This window comes from Symphalangus syndactylus, chromosome 1 (genome assembly GCF_028878055.3).
Source record: "Symphalangus syndactylus isolate Jambi chromosome 1, NHGRI_mSymSyn1-v2.1_pri, whole genome shotgun sequence".
Classification (NCBI taxonomy): domain Eukaryota; kingdom Metazoa; phylum Chordata; class Mammalia; order Primates; family Hylobatidae; genus Symphalangus; species Symphalangus syndactylus.
In genome coordinates, this window is record NC_072423.2 from 159133392 (window position 1) to 159157150 (window position 23759).

Sequence of the window (23759 nt, forward strand, 5' to 3'; positions counted from 1 at the left end):
ACTCCCATTACGAATCACTATCTGGAGCTTTTACAAAAAGGAAGAGGCAGGGAGCAGTAGCTCACACCTGTAATCCCAACAATTTGGGAGGGCAAGGCAGGCCAATCACTTGAGCCTGGGAATCCAAGACCAGCCTGGACAACATGGGGAGACCTCATCTCTACAAAAAAATCAAACAAAAAAAATTAGCCAGGCGTGGTGGCGCACACCTGTAGTCCAAGCTACTCAGTGGTTGCACTGGGAGGGTCACTTAAGCCCAGGAGGCCGAGGCTTCAGTGAGCCATGACTACACCACTGCACTCCAGCCTCGGTGACAAAGTGAGACTCTATGTCCAAAAAAAAAAGAAAAGAAAATGAAAAAGAAGTGATATTAATTTGTGTAGGACAACCAGTGCCCTTTCTGGAAGACTTAAGCTGAATCAAAATGAAAAGATTATTTAAAAGTTTCAAATATCTTGGGGGAAAAGAGAGAACATAATGAGCCTTTTTTCTTATGTTAGAATTTTCCTGGTGAAGCACAGGCAGCTTAGCCAGTGTTCATTTCTTCGAATAAGCACAAATTGTGAATTAGAGAACACAGAGCAAACCACAGCATGTCAGCCCTGCGTCTCGTCACCTGATAACACATGGAAACAGCAACAAGGCCAGAGGATTGGTCACCCCAGATCTCCTCGAAACAGAAACACGTATCTGGTGCAGTAGCGGCTTCCACCACTCCCACACAGGCAGGAGGGCGGGATGTGTGTGGACCCCAAACACAGAGACCATCGCTACCTGCCTCTCTTTGAACTTACATAAGAGTCTCAGCACTGGATCCATAACATCTAAGAAGACACAGAGGAAAACAGTCTCCTTAAAAACCCCAGAATCACTGGACTAAAATAGACTTCAAGGAAAAATCTAGAAGAGCTCTGACTCCAGGGAGCATAATTATCTATTATTAAACAAATATATGATTCTCCCTCTGGTTCTTAAAGATCTCTACAATAAGAATCCTATAAGGCCATGCATAGGATATCCTAGTGCTTAATCACCTGCCACAGAGAGGCCTTTTCCTATTCTGAACCAGCGTCACTCTTGCCACCATTTAAATCCAAAATCCACAATCCCCGTCAACCGAGCAAGAAGGCAGCAGCTTAAAATTCACACTGGAGCTATAGTTAAATGTATTTCACGGATACATCTTTCTATCTATAATCTGACTCCAAATTTCTTTTGAAAGCCTTAAGTGCATCAATTATATTTCCTTCCTGGTGTTAGCAAAATGTTAATGTCTAATCGATAGTGCAGTGCAAACATAATGTGCTCATTCATTATGCTCATGATTTTAGCATAAGTATCACAAAATGGGAATATAAAATTCAAAGTATAGCATGCTTCTCTGGCTAAAACAGTAAAACATCCCTTTGACCCAACCACTCCTACTAACCATGGAAGGCCAGTGGATTGAGGCAGCCCTGCTTCTAATTGTATCTTGTGATTCGAGTTTTATAAAAGAATGAAACCACAACTAACTTAAAAGCAGAGTTCCAGGCTTGTAGATGTGGGATCCTTCTCTGGTGGGCATCTCACTGGTAACGTCAGAGGCAGCTCCTACTGGGAGCTATCTCCAAGCTTTCCTGGGCTCCCATTTCCGCATGGACAGGGGCAGCTGGAGTAGAGGTGGCCTCGAGGATCCCTTTCCCCTTCAATCAATAAACGTTGGGAAAAAGACAATAGATGCAGAGGTAGATGTTATTTGTAGAGGGTTTACAGCCTATATAGCAAGGAATAAACCACAAGTAAAAGTAAGTATAATATAAGGAATATACTATAATTCCAGGAAGAGAGACAGAGATAAAATGGGGCGTGAGCTCTAGGCTGGGGGAAGCAATTCCATGCTGGAGAAACATGGAGAGGTTTGTGGGGAGGAAGCGACACTCAAGCTGACCCTGACGGGGCCTGGGGATGAACCCAGGCCCAAAGTCCAGACACACAAATGCACCCCAGCCACAATGCCAGGAGTCATGGGAGCCACGGAGCCGAGAAGCCGCCACCAGCATCCAAGCCCGTCATGGGGGTTGCTTCCTGGGTCTCCTTGTGGCCTCTTCTCACCTTACTCAAACCCTAGAGAGGATTTAAGGTCCCAACAAATGACTACCTTTTTGGGAATCATTCTCTACCTCTTTTGACCCCTCACACCTTTCCTTTATTTGGGCTATGTGTAAAATCACACCCCCTCCTGGACACAGCACTGTCCACTCTGCCCAGAGTCTGCTTACTGCTGCAAACGAGTTTGTTCCCATTCACTTTCTCAGAGAGGCCACATCAGCCCCCAGGGTTGAAAATGGGTACTTCGGACCTGAAGAGATCTTAGATGTTATGCTGGGTGTGTGACCCTCTGAGAGACCACAGCCTACAGAAAGATGCAGCCTGTCTCTGCTAGTAAAATTCCATGGAGGGCAGCCATCAAGGGAAAACCCGTCTAAAAGACCCCTTAGAGGGTGAGACATGCCTCTCGAGGGCTGTGGGTTCTGAGGGTGGCTGGGTCCCACCCCACCATGCAGCCCCTGAGTGCCTGGCACAGAGGTGGATGTGCGGTCGGGACTGGATGGGCCAACCTGGGACCTCAGCTACCACTACCCAGCAAGTGGGGAAGCAGCGGCAAGGACAACACGACCCCAATGCAGGACGCGCCGAGGGCACCCCAGGACGCAGGTGCTGCCCAGGGGCTCAGAGCACTCACTTCAACCAGGAAGACTGGCCTGGAGGAGGGAAGCTGTGGCCTAAGGCCGGGGGACCCAGGAGGAGTGCGGACTGTTCCCCAGGCCATGAAGACACAGGACCCAGGGGGGGTGCGGACTGTTCCCCAGGCATGAGGACGGAGGGCTCAGGAGGGGTGCAGACCATTCCCCAGGCTGTGAGGACGGAGGGCCCAGGAGAGTGCAGACTGTTCCCTAGGCCATGAGGACGGAGGGCCCAGGAGGGGTGCAGACTGTTCCCCAGGCCGTGAAGACGCAGGACCCAGGAGGGGTGCGGACCGTTCCCCAGGCCATGAGGACGGAGGACCCAGTGTTCACCGAATGGCCATTTATTACACTATGACAGTGAGCTTGAGTGACGACAATGGGGCCAGGCGACTCAGGTATGAAAGGGCACAGCCACCTGGGTGGCGAGCAAGGGCGGTGAGCCATCCCTGAGCAGGGATCATCTGTGTGAACTCCCAGGAGACAATCAGCCTATTGTGAACGTTATTTTTCATCAAAATGAGCTGAAAGTCATATTGCTGGAGAGTGGGAAGGCACAGTGGGCTAAGGACAGCCGCTCATCATGACAAGCCCGCTGCACAGGAGAAGCAAGTGTTTCAAAGCCCATCCCAGCAGCCCCACTGTCCAGCGAGCCCCACAAGCCCATTGGCCACACAGCTACTCAGGGAAGGCCCAGGGCCAACGCAGAACCAGGCAGCACAGCCTTTCCGCATTCCGTGATCTCACCGCTCTTTCCTTAACTTCATGAACGCACATCCTCTAAAAGTACGTATGCTCCATCCTAATGAAGGCAGCACTTCCAGCCTGAAGACTTTAGCATAAGAATGGGGCCCACCGGGCCTTATGCAAACCCGACCTTCCTCAGTTTCTCTTTACAAAGGAGATTCCCTACACCTGAACCCAAGGCCCTAAGGTCCACTGCTGCACTCCTCAGATTATCTCCTCACGGAGATGCTTTTCTTATTTCCTTAAATTGCTTCATTAATCCAACAAACTTGTATTGATCATAATTATCGCTTTGCGCCTGCTTGTCACTGTGCCTGTTAACCACAGAAGGTGCACCCAGTACTCTGTGAAGTGAGAGAGAAACGCGCAAGAGTGACGCCTTCAGTCTAATCAACCGACCGTGCTGTGGGATCTGTGAACATGTGGTGTGGTAAGAGAAGACCACGGATCTGCAGAGAGTTTAATATCAACAGGATTCATGAGCCAGAAACCCTGCACCAGCCATTGAAATTGTATCAGGCTGTGACGGTGGCAGGTGGATGGGGACCCAGGAAGGGTGGGGGGGCACAACAAGCCAGCCAAGGAGAGAAGCAACGTTTGAGGGGGCAAGGACACAGCACGGCCGGGGGGTGCTGTGGGAAGCACAGACCCGGCCTCAGGGAGGCAGGGCTGCCGACAGCAGCGTCTTCTCAGCAAATGTCACAGCCCCGCCTGCACAACCCCACTCTGAGAAAACATACGTGCACACACGCAAATACACAAACACACAAACACCCATGGATACACAGGCACACCCATGTACACAGACACACATATGCACATACATATACATGTACACACATGCACACAGACGTGCACACAAGACATGCACACACATATACACATACATGTACACACACACACATGCAGGTGCACAAGGGTCTCCACTGTGGAAGTCAATGCAGGGCATCTCATCACGTCAATCTCAACTCCCAAGGCAGCAGGACACAGGCCCCGGCCCAGCTGTGGGTTAGAGTCTCCACGCCTGACAGATGGAGGCTGCTCCGCCAGGAGAGCCAGGGCTGGGCCTCTGGTGTTGGTTACATGGTTGTGTACAATCGTCTAAACTCATTGTGCAAACAGCCCACATCTAGCTGATTCTCCTTCACAGGCAACACCAAACAAATACCACAGAAATGCCCCACTAGGCCTCTCCAGCACTTGCCCTCTGATCTTTAAAGAAAACACAATCTCTGAACATCTTTAAAACCCTCTCAAACCACCTAGGAACGTTGATGATTCTGCCGCACAAAGTCCTCATGCAGGCCTGGAGCCTGGCAGGACCCGCACCTCGGGCACAGCATCACCACCTCCTCAGGAGCTCCACTTGGCATGCGGCATAGACCAGATGAGAGCCAGCAGACACCAAGAGCGGCAGGCGTGGCTTTCTTCAGAATGTGGGCCTGTGCTGAAAGTTTTAAAAGGACATCCAGAAACATGGTTTCCTCGGTATGCTGCTTCTGCCTGGCCATGACTGCAGCTTTCATTAAAGCATTAGATATGCGAATCCTATCACTGCAATTACGGCATTAATTCATGAGGCTTAAGTCCTTTTAATAATTCAAAGTGAGTGGCCGGGCGCTGTGGCTCTCACCTGTCATCCCAGCACTCTGAGAGGCCAAGGTGCGAGGACCACCTGAGCCCAGGAGCTTGCAATTAGCCTGGGCAACATAGCAAGACCCCAATTCTACAAATAAATTAAAAATTACGTGGATATGGGGGCGTGCACCCATGGTCCCAGCTACTCAAGACACTGAGATGGGAAGATGACTTGGGCCTAAGAGTTTGAGGCTGCAGTGAGCTGTGTTTGCACCATTGCACTCCAGCCTGGGTGACAGAGACCCTGTCTTTAAAAGTGAGTTCACAGTTCATATCAGCTGTTTGATAGGCATCATTTGCAATATGTATTTTTGCAGAATATACATTGTCATAATGTGGACTCTGTTAGGTGCACAGAGCCAGCCAAAAACAAAACGTGAAGTAAGCTGAATTTGCCAACTTCCATCCTGTTTTCCAACTCCCAGCAGAGCACACGTCAAATGCATCTAATTCTCCTGTACGACCACCTCCCACCCAGACACCCAGGATCCTGTTGCTCCTGGTTATTCAACCCCCTCCCGCCACACTCCCTCCTCTGCCCACAAGACAAGCATAACTGTAAACAAAGCCTCTACCCATGAAACTGTAAGTGCCTATGCATAAGCACTTAGAAAACAGCGCCGTGATGGTGCTGACCTGGGAAGGAGCCTGAGAAATGAGCCCAGGCTGAGCTGAAACCCAAAGAGAAGGCCTGGGGTGTCACTGGCTTCATCCAAAAGAAGGCACAGCTGGTGTGAGCGTGTGGGGTGAGAGGCACTGAGGGAGGGCACGGGACCGCCAGAGTATCTTAATCCCTACATGTGTCATACTGTCCCCAGCGACCTGAAATCCTAGGTCAGGACATGCACACACACAAAAACACTCCAAGATTCTAAGGAAAATATCAAGTGGGAAGGCTCTCAATAAGCATTTGTTTTCAGTGCCAATGGAAGCAGGCATCCACCACCTGGCCAGCGCTGGGGCACAGGGCTGCAGGTCCTGAATCAATAAGCATTTGCGTTCAGTGCCAGTGGAGGCAGGCACCCACCGCCTGGCCGGCGCCGGGGCACGGGGCTGCAGGTCCTGAGTCAACAAGCGTTTGCTTTCAGTGCCAACGGAAGCCAGCACCCATCACCTGGCCAGCGCCAGGGCACGGGACAGCAGCTCCTGAGCACCACGGGGGGTGCCAGGACAGAGAACCAGCCCCTTTGGAGGGTCTTTCAGCTGACAGACAAGAAACTAATGCAAACAGCCTGGTGAAGATGCAACAGGGACCTCGTGAGCAGTTAAAATACAAAAGACTGGCCAGGCGCAGTGGCTCACGCCTGTAATCCCAGCACTTTGGGAGGCCGAGGTGGGCATATCACAAGGTCAGGAGTTCGAGACCAGCCTGGCCAACATGATGAAACCCTATCTCTGCTAAAAATATAAAAAATTAGCCAGGTGTGGTGGCAGGTGCCTGTAATCCCAGCTACTCAGGCGGCTGAGGCAGGAGAATTGCTTGAATCTGGGAGGCGGGGGTTGCAGTGAGCAGAGACTGCACCACTGCACTCCAGCCAGGGCAACAAGAGTGAAACTCCATCTCAAAAAAATAAATAAAATAAAATAAAAACACAAAAGACTGACACCAGCAAGTGCTGATGAGGACCCAGAGCGCCAGGAGCGCCCAGCCCTGCCTGGTGGGAGTACAAGACAGTGCAGCCATCACTGAGGGCTGTCTGCCAAGTTCTCCAAAAGTTACAACATCTCACATCGACATCTATGGCCAGCAATTCCTCTCCTAGCAGTTACCCAAGAGAAATGAAAACATATGTCTATGGAAAGACTTCAACAGAAATAGTCATAGCACCCTCATTCACAACAGCCTCAAATTCCTAACAGCCAGGAGTCCGTCCAGAGAATGGAAAGGCCAATTGTGGCACATTCTTCAGCTGAAGATTGATCATCAACAATAGGAAAGAAACTATTGATACATGCACCAACATGAATAAATCTCAAAAACGCTACATTGAGTGAAATAAGCAAACTCAAAAAGATACCATATTCTGCCGGGCGCAGTGGCTCAAGCCTGCACTTTGGGAGGCCGAGGCGGGCGGATCACAAGGTCAGGAGATCAAGACCATCCTGGCTAACATGGTGAAACCCCGTCTTTACTAAAAAAAATTACAAAAAATTAGCCGGGCGTGATGGCGGGCGCCTGTAGTCCCAGCTACGCGGGAGGCTGAGGCAGGAGAATGGCGTGAACCCGGGAGGCGGAGCTTGCAGTGAGCCGAGATCAAGCCACCGCACTCCAGCCTGGGCGACAGAGCAAGACTCCGTCTCAAAAAAAAAAGATACCATACTCTATGAATCCATTTTTTTAAGAAAAGGAAAAATATTCTACAGTGATAGAAGCAGCAAGTGAGAGCCCCTGGGGACGGTGGGTGGCAGATCTTCCAGGAACGGGCACAGAGGACTTTCAGAGGTGATGGGACGTCTTCATCTTGGGTGGTGACTACACGGTCATTTTCAATTGTCAAAACTCATGGAACTCACTTAATAGTTGTTCATTTTATTGCATAAAAGTTATTCCTTAAGAAAAGTTTAAAAAACAAGAAAGTAATATTGGCTCTTCCAGTGGAAATACATTTTAAGTACAAGATACTATCTGCAAACAGGGTTAAAAGTTTGCGAGTTGGGGAAGGCTTGCCATTTGATCCTATGCAAAAGTGATCCCTGACTTGGGTTTTGCAAGATAAGTAGATGTTTGCTGAGCAAAAAGGGTGGGGTGACGTGGGCAGCACTAAGGGAAAGGAAGGTGGCCCCGGGAGGCTGGAACATAGAAGCCACCTGGCTGTCATGGTGCCAGTGGAGGTGTAGCTGCAGAACCAGCTGGCATGTCATAGTGTGGGCATGGGGCCATGAAGGCCTCATACACCACAAAGTCACAACTGCACACTAGAGGTGCAGCCAGCAGGGGAGTTTAAATAGGGGAGCAGCACGGGGGGCTTGTGTGTCTGAGAAAGCATTCCAGCAGGGACAGGAGGGATGCACTGCTAGGCTCTGAGGCTGCAGAGGAGAAATCCACTCAGACCAAGGAGGGCCAGTGAGCGCCTGAGTGAAGGGAGCGGCATGGGGAGGAGAGGCAGGGAGAGAACAGAGCAGGCCACTCCCACTGCCCCTCCCCACCCAAACCTCCAGATGTTACCAAGATTTTACAGAACGGCACCAAACATCAGGAAAGCATCCAGGCAGTTGCAGGGAAATCCTGAGGGTACCATGAAAGGCAGAAGTCAGTTCGGAGGCTCAGAGAGGCCGTGACAGAATTCTCCCGGGAGCGGGTGGCCAGATGACAAGTTCAGAACAGGGACACAAAGTCCAAGTGGGATCCCAGGACCAGAGTCAGCTCATCACCGGGGATCCCAGTTGTGAATTCACCTGCATGCTAAACTCTACCTGGAACATCCAAAGCTGTGCTCACACTGGACACCTGCTCTCACTGGACACCTGCTCTCACTGGACACCTGCTCTCACTGGACACCTACTCACACTGGACACCTGCTCTCAATGGAAACCTGCTCACACTGGACACCTGCTCTCACTGGACACCTGCTCTCACTGGACACCTGCTCTCACTGGAAACCTGCTCACAGAGGACACCTGCTCACACTGGACACCTGCTCTCACTGGACACCTGTTCTCACTGGACACCTGATCTCACCGGACACCTGCTCACACTGGACACCTGATCTCACTGGACACCTGCTCTCACTGGAAACCTGCTCACACAGGACACCTGCTCACACTGGACACCTGCTCTCACTGGACACCTGCTCTCACTGGAAACCTGCTCTCACTGGACACCTGCTCTCACTGGACACCTGATCTCACTGGAAACCTGCTCTCACTGGACAACTGATCCATGATGAACGTGTGAGTCTCCGATGCACAATTTTCCACTGCAGTCGAAAGGATGACACACCGCCTCGTGTCAGCTCACACTGCACACAAATGTCCTTTGCATGCTTTATTTGGTCCAGATTTGGTGCATTTTTGTGCTTTTTGTGCGTGATTTCACTGTTTAAAATGGCCCCAAGCTTAGTGCTGAGGTGCTGTCTAGACAGTCTAAGTGCAAGGCTGTGACGCGCCCTACAGAGAAAACATGTGTTAGAGAAGCTTCGCCCAAGCTCAGGCCACGGGCTGTCAGCTCTGAGTTCAGCACTGATGAGTCAGCAGGAGATATTAAATGAGGTGTCTAAGCAGAAACACACGTAAAACAAGGTTATACATTGATTGGTTGACAAAATTGCCCTGACTCGCAGGAAACTGTGTTTCTCCAGGAGCAAGGGTTCGGTGTTCATGGTGACTTCACAGAATGTTAACTGCTGTTAATAACGAAAACCCACTGGAACCAGATGGTTACTTGAGAAAATGCAGTCGGGTGTCTAAACAGTGCTCTGTGGTCCGTATGCCAAGTCACCGACAATATTAACTTTTCTCTCCCAAACTAAACGGAGGACCTCAAGACAGGGAAGTCCCCATCAGCTAAGGTCACCTGGAGGGATGGACAAGCCACACGCATAACACAAATGGCAGCTCATCCCAACCTCACTCGCGCCACCACGGACCCTGTCCTGCAGCTAGAAATACTCCCCACCCACAGGCCAGCAAACAGTTCATCCCAACCTCACTCATGTCACCAGGGACCCCATCCTGCAGCTAGAAACACTGTCTACCCACAGGCCAGCTGTTGGGAGCAGGCCCCCAAAAATCTGGCCATAAACTGGCCCCAACACTGGCCATAAAGAAAATCTGCAGCACTGTAACATGTTCATAATGGCCCCAATGCCCAAGCTGGAAGGTTGTGGGTTTACAAGAATGAGGGCAAGGAACACCTGGCCTGCCCAGGGTGGAAAACCGCTTCAAGGCATTCTTAAGCCACAAACAACAGCACGAGCCATCTGTGCCTTAACAACATGCCTCTGCTGCAGCTAACTAGCCCAACCTATTCCTTTAATTCGGCCCATCCGTTCATTTCCCATAGGAGTACTTTTAGTTAATTTAATATCTATAGAAACAATGCTAATGACTGGTTTGCTGTTAATAAATACGTGGGTAAATCTCTGTTTGGGGCTTTCAGCTCTGAAGGCTGTGAGACCCCTGATTTCTCACTTCACACTTCTATATTTCTGTGTGTGTGTCTTTAATTCCTCTAGTGCCACTGGGTTAGGGTCTCCCTGATCAAGCTGGTCTTGGCAGCCAGCAAACAGCTCATCCCAACTTCATTCATGCCACCAGGGACACCATCCTGCCGCTAGAAACACCACTCACCCACAGGCCAGCAAACAGCTCATCCCAACCTCACTCACACCACCAGGGACCCCATTCTGCAGCTAGAAACACCCCCTACCCACAGGCCAGCAAACAGCTCATCCCAAGCTCATTCACATCACCAGGGACCCCGACCTGCAGCTAGAAACACCCTCCGCCCACAGGCCAGCAGGATTTCAGAGACAAAGACAAGCAGATGCCTGGAGTCGTATGGCAGGTGAAGAAAACCCACACTAGAGGGAGAGCCCCCAGCTCAGCCAGAAGGAAACAAAGCTGAGAAACCGGTCACAGGTTAAAACAGCGTGGCCACAGGAAGTGCCAGGACGACGTTGTCCTTGGTTCTGTAAACAGAAATAACAGAGTTGTTGGAAATCAAAAATACATCCATCGTGATGAAGCAGAAAACAGCCTGGGCACACGGGAGAACACAGAAGAGAAAGTCTGTGAGCTGTGGACTCCGTCTGGGAAATCTATAAGGAAATTGCACAAAATGCAAAGATTAGACAAATTCACATGTCCAGAGACATGAAGAACAAGTCCAGGAAGTCTCAAGGCCCATCTGATAGGAGTTTCAGAAGAGAGGGAGTAAAAGAAAGAAATAATAGAAGAAAAATTTCCAAAACTGAAGGAAGAGAAGCCACTAGATTTTGAAAGAGCCGTGAAGACCCAGCAGCGTGGTGGGGGGAAGCCAAGCTCACCAGCCCAGACCGTGGCAGCCCAAGGCAAGCACAGCTCTGTGAAACCCCACAGCAAAATGGGTAAAATCATCAGGGCGAGGGGAGGAGGGAAGAGATTTATTGACAAAGAAAGGCAACAGGATTAGAATTAGACTTTCCACTAACCACAATGACTGGTAGAAGGCAGCAGTTTTAAAGGCAGGAAAATCATTTTGAATTCAGATTCCAGTGCTCCGTAAAATTAGATTTTATGTGGGAATAAACATATTTTTAGACATCGAAGGATTCTAAGAGCTTTCCCACCCACAGATGTGAACAAAGAGACTCTCTAGAAGATAGACATCAGCCAAATGAAAAGCGAATAAAAATTAACAAGCAAGGCATGGGAGAAGAGCCAGCGGCAAGAAGAAAGGAGGGCTGATAGTAAAATACGGCTAAAGGAAATGACTGATGATGCATAACAAAGTCAACTAATAATCTTCTGAAACTAAGCTCACATCGTCTCAGCATGGGGAAGGGTGGGGAAGACAACTCATTGTTAAGGTAAAAGGTGCTGATAGAAAAGCACAATAAAAACGCATGGGAGGTGAAAACACACTCAGCTCCATAAACAAAAATGCAAAAACTTTCAATAAATAGAAGCAAGTAGAATCCAACACTCTATTAAAATAATACATAACTACACAATGAAAAGATGGTTCAGTGTTAAAACAGTTATTATTTCATTCAAAACTTACAAAATGGGGGAACTCCTATCAGTCAGATACCAAATAAGCATTTGATAAAACCTAACACCATTCCTAATTTTATAAATAACTTTCTAACTAAAATCAATCCATTTTTACTCTGACACAGAGATGCAATCAACGTTGGTATTGTGTTGCATTTTCTGAGTGAATGAACCTTCTACTTCATATTCCTGTAAAATACGATTAAGGGGAAACTTCTTTAATTTGATAAAAGGTAATTTACCTTATCTCTGACAAACATTCATGCTATGATGAAACATTAGAATCGTTTTTATTACGGTGAAACATAAAAGGACACCCAGGATCAATTTTAGTATTTAGCACTGTGGTCTAAGTCCTAAAACATGAAATAAGACAAAAACTAGGAGTATAAATATTAGGAAGGCAAAAAAAAAAATTGGCACTTACTCATAATTTATCCACTTAGAAAATCCTGGGGTGTCAGTTGACAACCAATTAGAAATCCTTCAGTAAGAAAAATAATACAATGCCATGATTTAAAAATGGGCAAAGAATATGGAAAGGTGATTTATGAAATAAGTGGTGATTACATAAATATTAATATCTAATAAAATTATGTCAGCCTGTTCAGCCTCTCTAGAAATCTTGAAATTTAATTAAAACCATATCATAATCATTCTTCATCAAAGTAGAAAACATGAAAGGCTGATAAAATCCACATTTGTAAATGCAGTGCCTATCAACATCATACAGGTGCATCCAGCAACTCAGCAAATCCAACTACTTGCTTAACACAGTGACAGCTGCACTGTGATTATGTAACAGACATCCCCATTCTTAGGAAACACACACAACGCCGTTAGGGGTTAACGCCAATGGGGTGTGCAACTTACTGTCTTATGGTTCAGAAAAGAGTGCATGTGTGTGGAGAGGGAACAGGAGAGCAAGCGCGTGTGAGCTCAAGCAACAAGAAAACACCAGCAAAAGGTGAATAAGGGGGAGGCATAACGGGTTCTCTCTGCTATGCTTTTCTTGAAGTCTTCCTGAAGTTTGAAATTACTCCCAAATAAAAAAGGTTTTTTAAAGGAATTTTAAAATTAATCAACTTTATGTGCACATATCAAAACAAAGATTTGGCATATTACATCGAAAAAATTCACCGCACACTGTGCACATCATGATTATTTATGTTAGAATCGAAATGTGGCCATTTAAATGTGTATTCATATTATACAGTATGTTTTTCTCATATACACCTATTGAGACACCAGAGACTTATTAGATCCAGTTACAGGTGGGGAGGATAGGAATTTGAAGGGTGAAAAGAAATTCAGTATTCAGCTCTGAATATCCAGAATATTTTTTAGATAATTTAAAAACATATCCCTGTTTAAATTGTTTTCTCCTGATAACACTGGGGCATGGAGGAGGGAAGATGAGAACCCAGAACAGCCTGGGCTTCTCCGTGGAGGGAGCCACTGGCAGTCACACAATACCCATAAATGGGAAGTGAGGTTCATGCACTCGGAAAACATGGTGGAACCCCAACAGTAATCAAATATCTTTGGCAGGATTAGGGCTGATTATTTATTCCCTTTACTTTCTAAAGCTTTCCAAATTTTCTGCAATGTGCTTGCATTATTTTTTAAATTGGGGGAAAAAATAAGCAAATAAGAAAACAATTACAAATCCAATTTTCACAATGACAAAGAATGATTTAAAAATGCATGTCAGTCCGGGCGTGGTGGCTCACGCCTGTAATCCTGCACTTTGGGAGGCCGAGGCGGGCGGATCATTTGAAGTCAGGGGTTCCAGACCACCTTGGGCAACATGGTGAAACCTCATCTCTACCAAGTACAAAATTAGTCAGGCATGGTGGCGTGCACCTGTAGTCCCAGCTACTCAGGAGGCTGAGGCAGGAGGATCACTTGAGCCCAGGAGTTTGAGGTTGCAGTAAGTTATGATCACACCACTGTACTCCAGCCTGGGCAACAGAAAGAAACCCTGTTTCAAAACCATGAAAAAAAAAAAAAAAAAAGCTTTTCGAATGAAGCTGAAAATGAGAAATAGCCGATGGGTTTCTCTCTCCTAAAATGAAAGACAGAAACCAGGAAATGAAATACGGAGTTCCTGTCAGCATAGACCAAATATTATTAAATATTATTTTACTGAAATACAAAGTGCATTCAGATTTTACACTGGGACCAGGAAATATCCACCAGCTAAGCCAACTACTCACAGCTTTCTCCAGGTGTCACTCTCCACGCTGGTCTTGCTATCTTGCTACACTCTGATCTCTATGCTAAGCCTTTATAAGGTAACTTCTATAGATGAAAACCACAGCAAAGTATGCGAAATACATTTCCTGACACTTGCAGGCCAGAAAATGGGAAACAAACTCAAGATATATAGACTCAACACATATCTTTTCATTTTGGTCACATCATCTCCACGCATCTCTTACAGCTTCATCTGTCTCTGCACCCTGCACAGTCCAGGCAAACCCTTCTATTATTTCCCTTGAATGCACGGTGCTTGTCCAGCCTCTAAAACATCCCCTGCCTCGAGCCTCCTTTTTCCCTTTTCTGTTCCTGTCAAAATCTTCCTCATTCTCCAAGGCACTGATTAGATCCAAACTCCTTCTCTCCTGTGAGCTTCCAAGGTGACCTTTTCTCCTCCAATTCTTACTTTCTCCACTGGCTCTGGCTCTGGGGAGTGTAGAACAGGAGCCAGGACGTATTTCACTGACGTCGTCCGTCCCATGACTGAATTACCACTGCCATCCTGGGAGGCAGCATCATCTCCCCACTTTCCACAGGACAAAACAGAGCTCAGAAACCTTAAGCACAGTAGGTCAGGGGTGCAGCTAAGATTCCGACTTCTTGGCTTCATGTCTCCAGCTGCTGTGATCATTACACAGGGCAATACCACTCGTCCAGGTCCACACTAACCTGAGAGAGAGAAACAATCCTCTTCCACAGGCCAGGTCTCTAAACTGCACTGCCAGCTTTGCCAAACAGGGCCTGTGTTTGATTTAACTTTGGGTATAGCAGACGCCTTCCAAAGGACTGGAATGCATTGGAGTTATAGTAAGTGTCTGCTGACAGTGCAATAGCTTCCACTTTGGGTGCTATCTAGAATATATACTAGTATGTTACCCAAAAAGAATAAGAATTATCTAACTGAAAATTTAAGTATCCATCATCCAGAGTCAGTTTTCTGCAAAAGACAATTGATATGGTTTGGCTCTGTGTCACCACCCAAATCTCATGTCAAATTGTGATCCCCAGTGTTGGAAGAGGGGCATGGTGGGGGGTGACTGGATCACGGAGGTGGATTTCCCCTTGCTGTTCCTGTGATAGTGAGTGAGTTCTCAGAAGAGATGGTAGTTTAAAAGTGTGTAGCACCTCCCCTTCACTCTCTTCCTCCTGCTCCGGCCATGCAGGATGAGCCTGCTTCCCCTTCGCCTTCCGCCACGATTGTAAGTTTCCTGAGGCCTCCCAGCCATGCTTCCCGTAAAGCCTGAGGAACCGTGAGCAAATTAAACTTCTTTTCTTCATAAATTGCCCAGTTTCAGGTATTTCTTTACAGCAGTGTGAGAAAGAACTAATACAACATGGTAATGGGAAAGAAAGGACAAGCTCCAGACAGGGAGAAAATATTTGCAAATCATACCTCTGACTGCATTTTGTGTCCAAAGTAGATAAAGAACTCTCAAAACTCAACAGGAAGAAAAGCATGTTTTAAAAAATGGGCAAAACCTTGAACAGTCACTTCCCCACAGAAGAGAGACGGGTGGCAAATAGGGTTCCTGCTGGCTCTGGTGTTGACGTTTGTGAGGACACAGGAACCATCTGTGCTTCCCACCCGAGGCCAAAGGCGTCTCACCAGGAAAACGCTGCATCACCCGCAGCGAAAGCATAACAAAAACCCACTGGAAAAAGTCACAAAGACGCATTAACCTTTTGATAGAGTAGAATAGAACCCATCACGACCCAGTGAAAACAAGTGACTTCTGCTGTATTTCTTTACTGTATCACCCCACTTCTTAAAAGAAATCTGATTAAAACACTGCCTCCAGGAAGGACAGCAGAACAGCACTATCTTCTCCCTCCTCTGGGCTTCTTCTCACAAAATCAAACTTCACTTTTTTCCAAGCTGAGATATTTCACCTTGAGAAAAAATATTTATTTTATCAAAGGTGTAGGTTGTTTGTAAATGGCTACTATCTTATCTAAGGGTAAAATATAATCACAAGCTCCCTGGACACTACCTGGGATGGTGCCAAGCTTGCAAGGGAAGCCCCAAAGGCTGAGGCTTCTGCTGACCAGACCACGTGGACACAGACGCCAAGGCCTCAACTAGACCACGTGGACACAGATGCCAAGGCCTCAACCAGACCACGTGGACACAGACGCCAAGGCCTCAACTAGACCACGTGGACACAGACGCCAAGGCCTCAACTAGACCACGTGGACACAGATGCCAAGGCCTCAACCAGACCATGTGAACATAGATGCCAAGGCCTCGACAGAACGCTGCTATCTCGACCAGACCACATGGGCATGGATGTCGATGCCCTAGAAACAGCCATTTGGCTACAGAATAACAACAGGAAGCTGTGTGAGAAAATACAGGATCAGATTCATGATTTGGGAGAGACATACCAGCTTCATCCTTCACCCATCTTCTATCACACTTCATCACCAAACAGCATGCTTATCATGAGACAGGATCTCCTGGTGGGGGGAGACCCAGCATAGCCGCCATGGGAGAGATCCAGTACCATCGCTGCACCTTTGCAGGGACAGACCCCTGTGGCCACCATGCTGCTGTCCTACTGCCTAGAATCCTGAGGCACAGAGCATCCTGGCTTGGAGGTGGAGAGGGACGCCAGACCTGGAATGCCACCATACATGAGCAAGGTGGTTTTAATCAATTTGGTGAAAATTAGAGGCACAGCCTCTCATCACCCGCCATCCCTCACCTCACAGCAGCCCCAAGTGCTGAGCGAGTCCAAACCCAGGCCTCAAGCCCCAATAGCACCACCAGTCGAGGGGCGCTGTGCAAATACACTCCAGGAAGATGAACTTTCGTGCGTGACCATGCCGACGTAGGCTAAGACAGCCCCCAGGGTGATCTGGGATGCTGAGAAAGCCATCTGGCAAGGGGGCCCAGAGCAAGATGAGGCCGAGGGGGCAAGAGGTCACCGGCTGGTGGAACCTGACTCCGAGTGCTTCCAGCTTCCACCCAACACTGTTGACCTCACCAAGTGAGGCTGCAGGGGAGACAGAGCAGCATGGGCCAGCGCCCCCTGCACATCCTGAGTGGTCCATGGAATGACCGCATCACGGGACCATCCTTCCTTCAAAACAAGCACAGGTGTGGAGAAGGGTGCTCTTTTTGGAGAAGCGGAGAGAAGTTAGAAGATATTTTTAGAGGCCACCCTTCCTCGGCTTGCAATGAGCATGGCTAACCAGGGGTGTATGATTGCTACAACATGGGAAGGAGGGTCCTCGGCATCACAGAACGTCAGTATCACCATCGACAGGCAAATGGGAGAGAACAGACCCGTCAGGCTGTGCCATAGTTACTAATGCCTGGACATGAGCGATTGAGGCAGGAAAGACACATAGCAGTCTTCAAAGGAAGGACCAACGAAGGCAGGGTGAAGATTCATCAGGTGGGATAAATGAACGAGGGATAGGGAGGTTTGCTAAGTGAAGGGAAATTGAATAAAGCATCGTCAGTTTACCTAGAATAATATTCCAAGTTCTTTAACAACAAAACAAAATGAAGAAAGAAAAGCCAAAAGAAAACGAAAGAGAAAGCTCTTGTTCCTGGTTAGAATCTGACAGGACCAAACCTGCCTTCTGCCCTCACCTGAAAGAGCTCAAAGGACAGAAGTGTTTTGAGGCATCTCATCTTAGAGGTTTCAGCTGAGCTGAAGGCCCTTTCAAATCACTTGGTAACCCCTCCAAGCAGCCACGTTCACAGGTCTCACTGAGACGCTGTTTAAAAAAAAAAAAAAAAAAAAAAAAAAAAAAAACAGAAGACAAGGTTCATGACGCTTCCAACTCATACCATTTGTAAAAGTTTAAAAGGTGCAGTCATCACTTGGAGGCAGTTGCTAACAGGGAAACTCTCCCTTCTCAGCCACCCCACCCCTCCCAGCCAGCAGCGAGGCCCCTCCCTGGAGGTCTCTACAGGCACCACCGTGGCAGCGCCCGCGTCTCCCGAGGAGCCGCTGGTTCCTGGGTCTCTGAGGGAGCTGTGCGTGGTGCGCTCGTCAGGGGCAGGCCACTCGCCTCTCTGTGGCCGCGCAGTGCCTTTGTGTACACAGCAAGGCTGCTTCAAGCTTTTTACACTTATGTGAGGGTGGGAAGAAAACGCTTTCAAAACTTCCTGCCGTTTCTAAGTCCTCTGCTGGCCCTTCCCCCTCGGTCATTCTTTTGAGAATCGACGAAAATGGTGGCTGTCCCCGGAAGATGCAGGCGTGAGAAGCACCACGACAGTGACTCGGCCCTGAGAAGTCGGAGCCCGGACCATGGCTCCTGGTGACCTCCGGGACCCAACTCCATGGACCAACTGCACCCTCTCTGCAGGCTTTCGGAGGCGCCCCACACGCCACTGGGCCCCGTGAGCTACCGAGGAAACTGATGAGCCAGAAGCCGAGACTGAAGAGGGGCAAGGACGCCTGACAGGACCAGCTCTTCCCGCCCCCGCACCGGCCCAGCGGTGCGAAGCTCAGGCATGGGTGTGTTTCGCAAAGGGGCTTTGGTCCCGGTGACGGAGGCGGTGGGCAGTGAGCTCTGGTCTGGGCCATTCCTGACGAAGCTCTCTGCAAAAAAGGCCCACAGCCCTCGGTGACGGTGACACATCACACCCCCACGGAGTAGTGACATCGCCTGGTGCTCCCGTTCCCTCGTTCATTCATTCCGTCTCTGCAGCATCAGGGAGGGGCCCGGCAGGAGCCTGTACAGCGGGTGAGGGAGGAGGGAAGCCGGTCTCACAGGGGCTGAGGGGAGGAGGGAAGCTGGTCTCACAGGGGCTGAGGGGAGGAGGGAAGCCGGTCTCAGGGATCCCTGAGGGGAGGAGGGAAGCCGGTCTCAGAGGGGCCTGAGGTGCAGGGGCCCGGCCTGCCTCATGAGAGCTCTGTTTTCAGCCTGAGCCACACGGGAATCTCCCAGAGCTTTGACGCAAGCATGGCAGGATCCGGCCGCATCTAAAGTGTCAGGACGTGCCTTTTTTTTTTTTTTTTTGAGACGGAGTCTCGCTCTGTCGCCGAGGCCAGGCCAGAGTGCAGAGGCACGATCTCTGCTCACTGCAAGCTCCGCCTCCCAGGTTCACCCCATTCTCCTACTTCAGCCTCCCTAGTAGCTGGAACTACAGGCGCCCGCCACCACACCCGGCTAATGTTTTGTATTGTTTTGTATTTTTAGTAGAGATGGGGTTTCACCATGTTAGCCAGGATGGTCTCGATCTCCTGACCTTGTTGTGATCCGCCTGCCTCGGCCTCCCAAAGTGCTGGGATTACAGGCGTGAGCCACCGCGCCCAGCCAGGACGTGCCCTTTTTTTAGTGGCTGTAAAATAAGAAACTTTCTTCTCACACCTCCTGAGGTCAAGTTTACAAACTAGAAAAAGAACACTATAAAAATGCGGCTTATTTTACCTTTCCCATGTTAATTATGATACTGGGTCTTTTTCAAAAGGTGTACAGATGGCACTGGTCTTCACAGGCATTGGCCCGTGTGATCTTTGCTGGATTCGTGAACACTGTATAGGGGTCCAGGGTCACACGGTCAAGTCCACATCTTAAATTCCTCCCCATGGAAAAGATCTTGATAGGGTACATTTGACATTCTGAGATAAAACTGTTATATCACCCTTTTAAACATATCAACGGTAATCTAACTAAATACCACAATCCACCATATCAACTTGATACCAGCCATCATCCATTCAAAGCACATATGAACATGTTAGTATTAAATGGCCTAAAATATTACAGTATTCATTTTTGTCCTTAAATTCTTATTTCCATTCCATCTCCTCCTACAGAACCATATCCTACTGTAACATATATTTAAGCTTAAAAGACGTTTTCCTCTTTTTCTATCTATACCCACATGAACACACATTTCATGTGTACGCATATAAAAGCAAAAATACATTTTTAAATTTTCTGTGACAAAGATTCTAGATGATAAAACTGTCTTCTTGACTAAACTATTGTTAGTTTTAGAGGTGACCCTAAAATATAATTATACATTTTGATGAACATTAAATATTACCATTAAAACTGAATTGGAAATGCATCTCTTAATGAGATTTTCCCCAGTTCGTTAATATATTTGTGGATAAATATTATTTTTTAGTGAAAGAAACCTGGGTTCAGTGTCAATGACTTTTTTAATAGCTGTAAGATGCAAAACTTAGATTGCATTAATACCTGGATGGAACGTAAGTGTGTTATTCCGGCGATGGCCCTCAAGCCTTCGAACTCCTTCAGAAATCACTGAGCACTTACCATTAACAATTACTCGTAAGAATTAGCCGATAACGCTATGATATCCTCTTTTAATTATGTTGAAAGCAAGAAATGGGAAACCAAAAATAAGTTTCGCCCATAGATTACAGTCATTAACTTCACCAGCAGTGAGACAGATACCCAGACTATCCATTGTTCTGACACCCGAGGGCAACACTCCCTGCAAGATTCCAGATGTGGTGGGAGGGTATACCTTTTCCCTCTTTCATAAGAGGGGGAAGGGTGAGTTTGAGAACACAGTAGGCAAAGACTCAGAATCATCACTCAGACACTTTCTCAGATTAGCAGACTGTAGGGAAAGGCATCCGTGAACCCTAAGATAAGAAATCAACTTCCTTAAAATCATCTCATATCATAGCCCCTATAAGAAACCTGATGTGCTACTGAACGGTGAGCACGTTATTGTGAAGTCTGCTGTGCTAAGGTGAGGTCACAAAACAACATCCTTTTCACATCCAAATGCCCAGAAAACTATCTCTGTCATTTGCACCTAGTTTAGAAAACAGTCACAAGTGATACTTTCCCGCGTATGTAATATCATGAGATTCCTTTAAACCTGTAAAAACAAAAAGCCAGAACCAAGACAGAAGAAAGAAATGTTAGCATGCATTTTAATTTCCTTAACCTCCTTCTCTCCCTTAAACAAGTTTCCAAGGGAACAGTGCAGGCAAACCATCCTCTGTAGTATTTCTGAGCAATGAAGAGTGTTTGATTCTTACATTCCTCCTAAGCAGCACAAAAAGACACATGTATTAATATCTGGGATATTTCTTGAGGTAAGAAAGTTTTACAGTAGGAAAGGTTACAGACCTTGTGTTGGTCACATTATCCATCATTGCGAGATGATGTCCTAGAAAAGGCAGAATCTTTGTTGTAACTTAAGTCAATTGCATCAGCTTTATGTTATCACGCAGTCACTGGTTAATCTCACGAAGTGCTGCAGACACAGCCATCCATCCTAATCCAGCTTTCCCGGGTCAGGCAGCACAGCCACGCACTTTTCTGAGCCCTAATGGAGCATTGTGATTTGGGGTTTGGTTCTTCATCTGTCACCTGACAGCTGAGGACACAGTAGACGTGGAAGAGGGCCAACAGGGAGACGAGGTCTCAGTGGTATTTCTGCTTTTCAAGGCATTCTGAGGTAGGAATGGGATTGGCAGACAACAAATCCTCATGAATTAACTAGTTGTAAAGAAAGAGTGCAAAAGTGATGAGCAGAGAAAAACAGGTGATAAAATCAATGCTCAGTGGTGGGGGCCCTCAACTGCCTTAACACATAAACCCTGCCTTCAGGTCTCTTCACATTGATTTGAATCTGCCGTAGCAATAATTTAACCCGCATTTGTTTTCCAATTCTTACCATTTTGTCAATAATTAACATATTTCATCAAATATTGACATGTAGAGATTCACAAATAATTGAGGATGGCTAAACTTAAAATACTGATCCACATGAAATGACATGGAATATCTAACATTATAATATTTAGGTATTCATAATTGATGGCCTAGTGAGAGAGTATTTATTAATATAATATGTCATCAATTCCAGAGACAGTCTTAAGTCTTACATGATTTTTTTAAAAAATCAAGCTGGAATTCTATCAAGATACCACCAGTTATTAGAGGTTATCTATGGAATTCTAATGAGTAGGACATTCCCCTCTCTTCTGGTTTTTTGTAAATATTTTTTAAAGATCTAACTTTTATACTTTTTTATTGAAACATAATAAATGTGCATATTTGGGGGGGTGCATGCAATAACTTGATAAATTCATATAATAAAATCAGGATAACTAGGACATCTGTCACCTTATTCATCTTTTCTTTATGCTAGAAACATTCAAATTTTTCTCTTCCAGGTATTTTGAAATGTACAATTAATTAATGTTAATGGTAGTCATCCTGCTGGTCGATTGAACACCAGGTTTTCTCTCTCTTTCTAACTGTACATTTCTACCCATTAATCAGCCTCTCTCCATCCCCCCAGCTGCCAATTTTGAATAGCAGTAGTATTATCCCATCTCCTAAATGTACTCAACTCCTTTTTCACAAAAGAAACAAAAAATTATAGCACAAACATTAGGTTATATAATTGTTGTTGCAAAAAAATTCTAACAAACCTATGTCAGGAAATGAAGTTGTAGTTCCCATAGCAACAATGACATGGGCCCTTAGACAAATTTTTCATGTGCTTTGTGTGACTCTAAGAAGTAAGTTCGTTCCTTAACAAGTCATTTAAATGTTCAGCCAAAACACCGGGTCACAATGAATTTCTTTGTCCTCTTGTGTTAATGGGCTCAGCGCTCCCCACCACCACTGTAATCTGCAGTCATTCATAGGTTTAATGCAGTTCTTGGGCAACACCTCACTTTTCAGAGGGCTGTCACACTAAAAGTTAATTACAGCAGTTAATCACAGTTGTAGCAAGTCTCAAAATACTTTCATATTTGCATTCAGGTTTGCCTTTTAAGCAATTAAAATAGCAAAAAAAAAAAAAAATCTCTGAGGTCTTAACAGTTATTTTCTGTGATGTTTCTAACCCTTCCATGAGTAGCTTTAGGAATCAAACCTCATTATTAAGAAGTTCAAGAAATAGTAAGAAAAAAAGTTAACATCATTTAAATAATAGAGAAAACATAAGCAAAAATTTTCAACACAAAGTTTTAACATCTGATGATGCTCATAAATTTGGCACTATCAGGTATACCATACCGAGCAATATAGTCCTTACTAACAATAAATATGAAGCTTTAATACAAAAAAAGACTAGAAATTCTTAACAGATACACGACTTACTCTTAAGGGAATACAGATCACTTAATAATAAAAACCAAAAAAAGCGGTTATCTATACATATTTTCATGCCTGGGCTGAAAGAAAGCTACCAAATGCTTTGAAAATCAAAAGGTACTATACAACCTCGTGGAGAGAAATGTAATTCATTTCCAGATGCTAGTTCCCTTGCACAAAATCCTAGCACAAGCAAATATATCTTGGTATACTTTTTTGATGTCCTCAATAATTGCTATTCTGGTACAGGGGGATTCCTTTGGATCCTTGGAAAAGGAATAAAAAGGAGGTGTGGGGAAGGGGGAAGGACCAAACCTGGCCACAGGGCACCGGGTTTCGGTGAGGCAGCAGGAACGGGTTTGGAGATCTGCCAGGCACGGTGACTCTGGTTAATGACAATGTGCTGTGAGTTTCCAAATTGCCACAAGACCCTCCTGCCCTGCAGACTGAGCTAACCAGCATGCGACTACAGCGGATATTTTCAAAACGAGCAACGGTAAGTGTGGCTGAGGATATGGGGGAAGGGGACTCACGTTCACCACTGACGGGAAGGTAAATTAGTGAAACGCTGTGGAAAACTGTGCGGAGTCTCCCTGAAAAACCAAAGTAGAGCTACCACAAGACCCA

At 46.7% G+C, this 23759-nt stretch overlaps 1 protein-coding gene across 3 annotated transcripts in view; it reads right to left on the bottom strand.

The window, feature by feature from the left end:
- Positions 1 to 23759, bottom strand: part of DLGAP2 (DLG associated protein 2) — a 926579-nt gene that overhangs the window by 844861 nt on the left and 57959 nt on the right. The window contains exon 1 of one of the 3 annotated variants that reach the window (XM_063638236.1): positions 17671 to 17686. The exons of the other annotated variants lie outside the window; for them this stretch is intronic. The gene's annotated coding sequence lies outside the window, so the exon portion shown is untranslated. Of the gene's footprint in view, positions 1 to 17670; positions 17687 to 23759 lie in introns of those variants that run through there. 3 annotated transcript variants of the gene reach the window in all.